At 35.4% G+C, this 10,447-nt stretch overlaps 1 protein-coding gene across 19 annotated transcripts in view; it reads right to left on the bottom strand.

The window, feature by feature from the left end:
- The window catches only part of LOC147012133 (neurexin-1-like), a 1,392,023-nt gene that overhangs the window by 1,156,592 nt on the left and 224,984 nt on the right, over positions 1-10,447 (bottom strand). The gene's annotated exons all lie outside the window — the stretch shown is intronic.

The following is a 10,447-nucleotide window of genomic DNA, read 5'->3' as shown; positions in this document are numbered from 1 at the left end:
ATCGATACAGATTATTACAGATTAGCGATGCAGATTTGCAGGTTCTGAAATAACTGTTTCAGTTTCAGTTTAGTTTATTTAATTGGTATTTATTGTATAATTATGATGTATTTGTTGCAAAAATAATAAAATAGCAGCAAATTGTTCAGAATTTTTTCTAAAATAAATTTAAAGATGTTGCCTCATGGTTAGATGTGCTCACAAACACAATGTTGATGGATAAAATCATAAATGCAGAAAACTCAAGCATGTAAAGATTTTTTCACTCTCGCTGTGTTGTGTTGAAATCCCATTAACTTCACCCATACCTGCCAACAATGAATCATAAAAATCTATAATATGCTACAGACTTGTACAAGTTTTTAAAGTGACTTTTATAGATGATATTCTTCGTAATTAAAAAAATGCATTAAAAAAAAATATTTCTATACATTACTTTTTGTGCCGCTCGTTAATGTGTTCCACAGGTTCATAAACCATTCTTTGTACACAGGGTTCACCTTAACTTACATCTTAGATGTTTGGCTGTATACTTCTGCTCGACTTTGTTATCGATTTCTCTCTGCATCGATGATAAAGCTGTTATCAAAAGTAAAGACAAGCATGTATATTGACTTTAGTGACAAATGTATTTCTTACCTATCAATTTCTTCTGTACATTGTGAATTGTTGCCATGATAAAAAGGACAGAATCAAGGAAACAGAAGGGAGCTTTGCCTTTGGGTGGAGGAAAAGTCTATTTCGTCCACCAAGGTTATGTCATATACACTCCCTCCCTTTACTTTTGTAATTTGGTCGAAATTAAGTGAACAAAAGATAACATGAAAGTGCTTCCATTATTTTCTTAATGCATGTTTAAAAACGAGATTCATCCCATAAAACATCCCATTTAACCCTTCACTGCTTTTTATCACAAATATATATATATATATATATATATATATATATATATATATATATATATATATATATATATATATATATATATATATATATATATATATATATATATATATATATATATGCAAAGAAATATTATAGTCTTCAACAGTATCCTTGTTTAATTAAATATTAACTCATTATGTATCATTGTGGAACCCCTTCAACATTTTAGACCATTGTAAATCCTTTCCACATTTTAAAACCCTTAAAAACCCCTTAGACACTTTCATGAATTTAACTGCAGAACTTTTGAAAAAAGGAAAGTAACGAGCAAAATAATTCCTTACAATGGGGGTCCGGAGGCATGACCCCTCAGTAAATTTTGAAAAATTGATGTCAAAATATGCATTTTGGGGGTGATCTTGTCCAAATTGTAACAAAAAAAACTATGCAAATGAAAGTGATATTTGGAGAATTTTTTTTCTTTCACCTGAACATCCATTGCTGGGAACATTATTGTCACCTTTCTTGTTACTTGGCGAAATCTTCGATTTTGTCAATTATGTTGGTCTGTTCCGTTTGTTGGTTTGTTTGTTTGTTTGTACGGTCATCTACAGCCCAAACGGCTGGACCAGTCGTTCTTAAATTTTTACACCTGATAGGCAATCCACCTGAGACGGTCCGCGTCCAAACCCCGTCTTAATCGGACTAAACGTCACGACGTGATGTCACACAATGTGAAAACACATTTTTGGCCATAACTCAGTAACCGGAAGTCGTAGCGACTTCCGGTTGACGCCAAATTAAACTTCATTCAAATATCTAAATGATTACTAAATGCATCTTATTACAAATTACGCATAGTTTTCGCAAGCGTATGACATCAAGGTTTTGCCTATTGACATCATTTTTTACAAATACTTACACTCGCATGCAGCCAAAACTACTGAAGCAATCATTCTCAAATTTTAACACGTGATAGCCAATCTTGCTGAAATAGTCTGGGATCAAATCATGTCATAATCGCACTTAACATCACGACATAATGTCAAAAAAGGTGAAAACAAGCTTTTGAACATAACTCAGTAACCGGAAGTCATAGCGACTTCCAGTTGATGCCAAAACAAACTTCAATGGAATATCTAAATGTTTTAAAATGCATGTTAGTACAAATTATGCACAGTTTTCGCAAGCGTATGACGTCAAAGTTTTTAGCTATTGGCGTGATTTAAAAAAATTCTATTCGTTCTACAGGTAACAATTCTTAACCGATTTGGATGAAATTTTAACAGCTGATAGAAATCCACAGTGCAAAAAGATATGTGACTTTTGGTGATGTTCAAGATCAGGATCTGGATTCTGCATCACTTTATATTATCGCCCATTATAAACCAATGGGGAATTTTGTGAATTACACATGGCTATTTATCAAACAGTTTTGCACTTATTACATTGACACTTATACTGTCTATTTATGCATGTAATATTAACATGTGTACAAAGTTTGATCGAAATTGACCCAAGGTCAAGGTCAGGGTCACCCAAAACATGAAAAACACACATATAAAATACATATTTTTGTTTTACAACATATTTCAAACCTGATAACGGGATCGTAAAGCTGGTTGAAAAGCAATGTTCCTAGGTATTTTCAAATATTTTCCATGATCAGAATGAAGGCAACAACCACCGATGATAAGTTGTTGAATGTCACATGGTGGCTTTAAATGAGTTGTGAAAATTTTCAATCTGCAACCGTTACCATGACAACGCGCGCCTGATAATTGTTATTTGTGACGTCGCGTCATTTTATTAATGTACGAACAAATAAACACTACACATTCCAAGACATTACAGCTTGGACCACCACACAGAAAGGTCAACTAATTCGCCAAGTGTCGTGCTAAGCACGATTTTTCATTTGTTTGTCTGTCTGTCTATGAGCAGGATATCTCAAAACAAGGACAAATGTGTCCACGAGCAGCGTCCTAAACATTTTGTTTGCTAAAAAAAACAAAAAAACAACAACAACAACTTCCGATATTTCGTCACGAGCCTTTATTAAGCCAATAGCGAAACGCGTCATAATGTATTTACGTATTTACGATATATCGTGTATTTACAAAATAAATAATGTATTTAGAAATTGCAATACGATAAATGGAATAATCTTTAAATAGTAACGTGAACTTTTCGAAACTTTAAATCAAATGTCCGAATATATTTAAAAGTTCATGATAGACGCTCTCAAAAGGCACCGTCTATGTGAGGATATGTACATGTGCTCAGTATTTAAGGAGATCAGGATCTTGTATATACAAGAGCCGAGTCAAAGAGATTAAGGTTTTGTCTTCACAAGAAGAAGAAGAAGAAGAAGAAGAACAACAACAACAACAACAACAACAACAACAACAACAACAACAACAACAACAACAACAACAACAACAACAACGCCGAGCTCTCTGAGCAGCGTTCGCTTAGCGAGACGCTGCTAAAAAATTATGAACAGATTTGGATGAAACTTTGTGGACATGTTCGGTGTATGACAAGGATGAATTGATTCGATGTTCGTGAATACGATAATTTTTTAACTGATTCTAAACCGTTGAGAGATTGGGCCATAAACGATATAGCATGATATTTCAAAAAGTGGATTTGGATGGATTTGGACAAAACTTGGTGGATGAGTGGGGTGTGTCACAAGGACAAGCTGATTAGATTTTGGTTCTGGTCCGGATGCAGATCCGGCCTATCAGTGGGATGCAAAACGTAAAATGCTCAGCCTGGTGGAGGATTGCACTCTCCCAATTATTAATCTTGTGTTTTTATTATTATTGTGGACAGAGAGTCATGTACACTCTCCTCTGAACTGTCTAGTCTGGGTTTGAATCTCAGCCTCGCTATAAACTGGCATCCTGGTGTTTCACGGGCAAAGTGAGGCATCAATGTTTGTACTGTCCCACGGAGGGAAGTTTGATTGGGCATCCCGACTGCACAATATGTAATATACAGAAACTCTTTGGTTGTTATTGTACGATGTCCCTATTCTTCAGGGCTACCAATCACACTTTAACACTTGGGCATAAGAGGTCTTCTTGAAAAATAAGTTATTCTTGAAAACCTGTTCCAAATACCTTCTCTCTCTCCTTCTGCCCACTAATGTAGATGGCATGTCACATGCTCTTTTCATGAGTGTTCTTACCATAGGTATTTTGTGTTCCATGAAATGACATGACCCAAAGTGAAGGAAACATTCAGTATGTTGTGGTTTTTCTCTACACTGCGGTGTTTAAAATTCCATTATCGCACCTTGTCACAATCATGTTAAAAAAAAAAAGGGACTGATACCATTTTCTCCTCCTTACAAATAAATTTAATAGAGGAGGATTCTTCACCAATAGCCCCCTGATCATGTAAACAGCATCACTAGGGTAGATCACAAAAGTGTCGTCCACATAATGATACCAAGTATGTAGTTACAATGACTGTCACGTCAATACAACTCCTCCCTCACTATTCACTACCAAAGCAGACAGGTAGCCCTATGGCAATGCCAAAAACTTACATTTAATACAGTCCCCCAAAATAAAATAGGTTGAAGATCGGCATGCACTGAAGTGGTCACATCCATCCTGGACACTTAATGAACCACCAGCCTGTTTCCAAAATTCATCTCTATAAAGTGTTGTCCAGCCACCTTTACCACCAAAGCTGTGAGCACTATGGTGAACAAAGAGAGCACATCAAATAAAACCATCATTTAGTGCAGTTGTATTGTGATGAGTATCAATCGCTCTGCAAACTCAGTGTTGTTTCAGAATCCTCGTTCAGTTTTTCCCACTATGTTTAAGTACGCTAGCAATCAACTTCATCAAACAATAGGTTGGTACATTAACACAAGACACGTGAACTGTAATGTAATTCCTTTCTTGTGGATCTTCGGTAAATGGTAAGGCTTGCAAGAAACACCATTGCTACTGTATAAAATGTTGATATTCAGTGTCGAACAACCTTCCTGTTCTCTTGCAAACCAGCCCACCTGATTCCTGAGGCTCAAGGTTAAGTCTGCTCTCTTTTAGTTGTTGTAAGTTGATGGATTGGAGTTCAGATATATTTGTTGGTTATCTGTGCCTTTTCCACTAAATTTTGTGGAAATATGACACCTTCCACACACATGACACATAAATAACAAGACCCAATCACATCTCTCACCTGTAATTGGAGGGAATAACCAAACAGCTCTCACCGAATCAATTACCCCAGGTAGCTAGGGTAAACTAACTCCTCCCATGCTCTTCCAGTCAAAGGAAGTTGCAGAAAGCCACCAAGAAAAGCTACACAAGATAAGTCCTTTGCTGTTTCAAACTCTACCCGAGATCCTCTCCAGCTGCAGACATTCACAAATAGTACAAACATGAGAATGTCAATGATACATGCCCCTCAGCTGCCGGACCAGTTTCATAACTAGTTGGCGAATCATATCAGAGACAGCGCACTCAACGTGCAGCACCAAAGCTCCCAAGCATGTACCACATGCAATGCCAATAGCAGTCAACATATTAATAAATACCAAGATGCAATCACATCTCTCACCCATAATTGGATGGAATAACCAAACAGCTCTCACATAATCAATTACCCCAGGTGATGATCGAATCTTCTTTATTTAAAAAAAAAACAACCAAAAAACATACATAGCACACACACACACATATATATATATACAGTATATATATATATATATACAGTATATATATATATATATATATATATATATATATATATATATATATATATATATATATATATATATATATATATATCTTCTTCTTCTTTCGGCTGCTCCCATTCGGGGTCGCCACAGCGGATCATCCGTATGATCCGTATAGTGATTTGGCACATGTTTTACGCCGGATGCCCTTCCTGACGCAACCCTGGTCGCCTCTTACGACACAGGGATATGGTACACCTATTTTAACCGGGGTATACACCGGCCCAGTACACTGGTACTCATTTCGCCGACCTCGGAAGGATGACAGGCTGAGTCAACCCCTCTTCTTCTTCTTCCTTCGGCTGCTCCCGTTAGGGGTCGCCACAGCGGATCATCTGTATGATCCGCATAGTGATTTGGCACATGTTTTACACCGGATGCCCTTCCTGACGCAACCCTGGTCGCCTCTTACGACACAGGGATATGGTACACCGATTTTAACCGGGGTATACACCGGCCCAGTACACTGGTACTCACTTCGCCGACCTCGGAAGGATGACAGGCTGAGTCAACCCCCTGGTGTATTAATTCACTGGCCGAACGGGGCTTGAACTCAGGACCTTTTTGATCCCAAGCCGCTGCCCTAACCACTGCGCCAACACCAGGCTTCGGCTGAGTCAACCCCTTGGTGTATTAATTCAGTGGCCCAACGGGGCTTGAACTCAGGACCTTTTGGATCCCAAGCCGCTGCCCTAACCACTGTGCCAACACCAGGCTCATACAGTATATATATATATATATATATATATATATATATATATATATATATATATATATATATATATATATATATATATATATATATATATATATATATATATATATAACAAGTAAAGACATGGATGGGAGTATAATTAATCAAAGGAATCCATGGTAAATTCCCCAACCTTTAATTGCACAAACAAAGACTCAACGTTTTGATGAACAACATGTGCCAAGCAACATGAGTAGAGGATAAATGGGGTTCTGAGGCAGCCATTCAAATGAATGAGGGGAAAGGGAAAAACTTTCTGACTCAAGCCCCAAAAGCCCAAAATAGGAGACTGATTTTCTCCCCCTCCCATACAAGCAAATGTAAAATTGAGACTGACTCAAGCCCAAAAACCCAAAATAGGAGACTTATTTTCTCCCCCTTCCATACAAGCAAATATAAAATTGACTTACTGATTAAAGCGCTTCTTTCCTTTCGTATTTTCATTCCATTCAAAGAGCGAACCAATGAATATTTGTCCATGTTCCACTTTGGGGAATAACTTAATTTTTCTATTATACTCACTTTATCTCTTCAAGCATGAAAGAAAGAGCTGTTAGGGTGAGTTTTGTAAAATGGGAAAGTGTTTTCAGAACACAGTCGTGCCGTGAAAATGAGGAAGTATTCTGTGCCCTTGTCTCTCGTGGTTATATTTTAAATCATCAGAACACTAACAGAATATAGTTTAGTTAACAACAGCTTTTAAACATAGGTTTTATCAAAAATAATTCAAAGCAAGATGTTTTTTATAAAATCATCTGTTGGTGATGAATACAATAAGTTAGAACTTTATGGAGGAAAAGATACCTCAGATGAATTTGTAAGACGATTGGAAAAAAAACTGTATAAGACGAAAGAAATAATGGTTAAAACCGATAAACCAATGTCATTAACAAAGGGAGAGAAAAAGGAATTTAGAAAGAACAGTATCTGTCATATATGTAAGGAAAAAATTGAGGAAGAGGTCAAGGTTAGGGATCACTGTCATCTTACTGGTAAATATAGAGGTCCAGCTCATTCGCGTTGTAATCTTAATTACAAGCCCCCAAACTTTATTCCTGTCTTTCTTCACAACAACGCTCACTATGACACACATCTATTTATAAATGAACTTTCAAAGACATCTGGAGATATTTCTGCCATTCCAAACAGATCAAAAATCCATCTCATTCACAAAAAGAATTCAAGCATCCCCCATAACCCATATCAGATTTCTTGACACATACAAGTTTATGGCAAGTCCATTATCTAACTTAGCATCAGATATTAAAAACTTACCAAATCCTAAATCACATTTGTCAAATCAAGAAGAGATTGATCTCTTACCACAAAATGGAAGATATCTGTATGACTATATGGATTCATTTGAGAAGTAAAAAGAAACACAACTTCCTTCAAGGGAAAGTTTCTATGGGAAGTTGAATAAAACTCATATTTCCGATAGAGATTATACACAAGCTAAAAAGTTTGGGAGGAGTTTAACATAAAGAATCTTGGAGAATATCATGATTTGTATCTTAAAACTGATGTTTTGTTTTTGGCTGATGTGTTTGAAACTTTTAGAACAGTCTGTCATAATAAAAATTCTTTTGGATTGGACCCCGTTCACGATGACACAGCCCCGGGTTTGGCTTGGAGTGCTATGTTAAAAATGACAAAACAAATTTTGGAATTAAACAGTGATATAGATGTGCTTTTAATGATAGAGAAGGCTAAAAGAGGAGGAATATCTCAAGTATATTCCAAGAGATATGTTAAAGCAAATAACAAATATCTTCCTGATTATAATAAGAATGAGGACAACTCTTACCTGATGTATTATGATGCTAACAATTTGTATGGGTGGGCGATGTCTCAATCTTCACCTCATGAAAAACTTAAATGGGTTAAAGAAAAACATGATGAAAAAGTTTTACAAGACATTGTTGTCTCCTCTCAAAAAGAATTGGATGAAGCTGAAGTTGGATATTATTTTGAGGTTGATTTAAAATATCCAGAAGAACTTCATCACAAACATAAAGACCTACCTTATGCCCCTGATAAAGAAGGTCCAAGAAAAGAATGGTTAAGTGATTACCAACAGTCATTCAATATAAAAGGTAAATCTCCAGAAAAACTACTTACTACATTAAATGATAAAGAAAGTTATGTTTTGCATCAAAGGAACTTGAGACAATATTTATCTGCTGGGTTGAGAGTGAGGAAAATTCATCGGATTTCGAAATTTAAACAAAGTCATTGGTTAAAGAAGTATATTGATTGTAATACAAAAAGGAGAACAGAAGCAAAAACAGATTTTGAGAAGGACTTTTATAAATGAATGAATAATGCTGTATTTGGAAAGTCGATGGAAAATGTTAGGAATCGACAAAACATAAGACTTGCTACATCTTGGAAACAGGCTTCAAAGTTAATTAATAGACCAAGTTTTGAACGAGCAGAGGTGTTTTCAGAGAACTTTTGTGCTATTCATTTGAAAAAAGAGAGTATTAAAATGGATAAACCTATTTATATAGGAACATCATTCTTGACTTGTCAAAGTCATTAATCTATAACTATTACTATAATAATTTAAAATCAAAGTATAAGGATAATGTGTCATTGTTATATATGGATACAGATAGTTTTATATTAGAAATTAAGACAAGTGATGTATATGAGGATATGATTGATAATATTGATTAGAAGTCAGGTGATGTGTTGTTTTCATCAAAGAATAAAAAGGTTATTGGTAATTTTAAAGATGAATTGGGTGGTAAGGTCATGAGTGAATTTATAGGATTGAGATCAAAGTCTTATGCTTTTACGTGTATTGATAATAATAACATTGAAAGGTGTGATAAGAAGCTAAAGGGAATAAAGAAAAATATAATCAAGGAAACAATAAACTTTAAACATTATTACAACTGTTTAACCTTAAAGAAAGAAGAGGACAGAAAAATGAATACAATAAGAAGTTATAAACATCAATTATATACAGAAGAGATCAATAAGAAAGCATTAGGAGCTTTTGATGATAAAATATATATTTTAGAGAATGGATTCAATAGTCTCCCTTATGGTTATAAGTATAAGTGTTGAGATAATGGGTTGGGAATTTTAACAGGCTACCACCATCTTTTTACTGATTTATAAATGATAGAATCAAGCAATAACCAAACCGAAGAGTGGAGATGTAATCAGCCTTGGTATTTAAATGGGAAGCATAAAGAATGTGAGAAATATCAAATGTCTTATTGAAGAAATAACTGGGGTAAAAGTAGATAAAACAAATAAGCAGAAAAATTAAATTTCAAATAAGTTGGAGGACATAAAGAAAAAAAGAAATATCCTTGAATGAACTGAAAACTTTGATGGTTATCAATTGAACAATGGAAAAACAATTTACTAAAATCTCAAAATGATATGTGGCTCAGGAGGTGGTCAAACAAGAGCATGAAGAGAAGTTTATCATTTCATCTCTGCTCAACAAAGACATAAACCAAGAACCAAGTTCCAAAGTAATCTTTGTGAATATATTCGATGGTGATGAATATAATAGGAAAATTAAGTTATTCCCCGAAGTAGAACATGGACAAATATTCATTGGTTCACTCTTTGAATGGAATGAAAATATGAAAGGAAAGAAGTGCTTTTTAATCAGTAAGTCGATTTTACATTTGCTTTTATGGGAGGGGGAGGAATTCTGTCTCAATTTAACATTTGCTTGTATGGGAGGGGGAGAAAAGCAGTCTCCTATTTTGGGCTTTTGGGGCTTGAGTCAGTCTCAATTTTACATTTGCTTGTATGGGAGGAGGAGAAAATCAGTCGCCTATTTTGGGCTTTTGGGACTTGAATCAGATAGTTTTTCCCATTTCCCCCATTCATTTGAATGGCTGCCTCAGAAACCCCATTTATCCTCTACTAACATGCATCCATCAACCTTTCGAAAGAGTGATGAAAATTATCACAACATCCCCCTAAATACCCAAAGGTGGGGGTTTGCAAAGCTGGACAACCAATCAACGCACATTTCATGTTAAGCGCATTCTGACCATTATCAA

This window comes from Eptatretus burgeri, chromosome 15 (assembly GCF_056783735.1).
Source record: "Eptatretus burgeri isolate ZD-2024b chromosome 15, Ebu_testis_v1, whole genome shotgun sequence".
NCBI classification, from domain to species: Eukaryota; Metazoa; Chordata; class Myxini; order Myxiniformes; family Myxinidae; genus Eptatretus; species Eptatretus burgeri.
The sequence above is the reverse complement of the archived record's forward strand: the minus strand, read 5'-3'. Positions and strand labels throughout refer to the sequence as shown.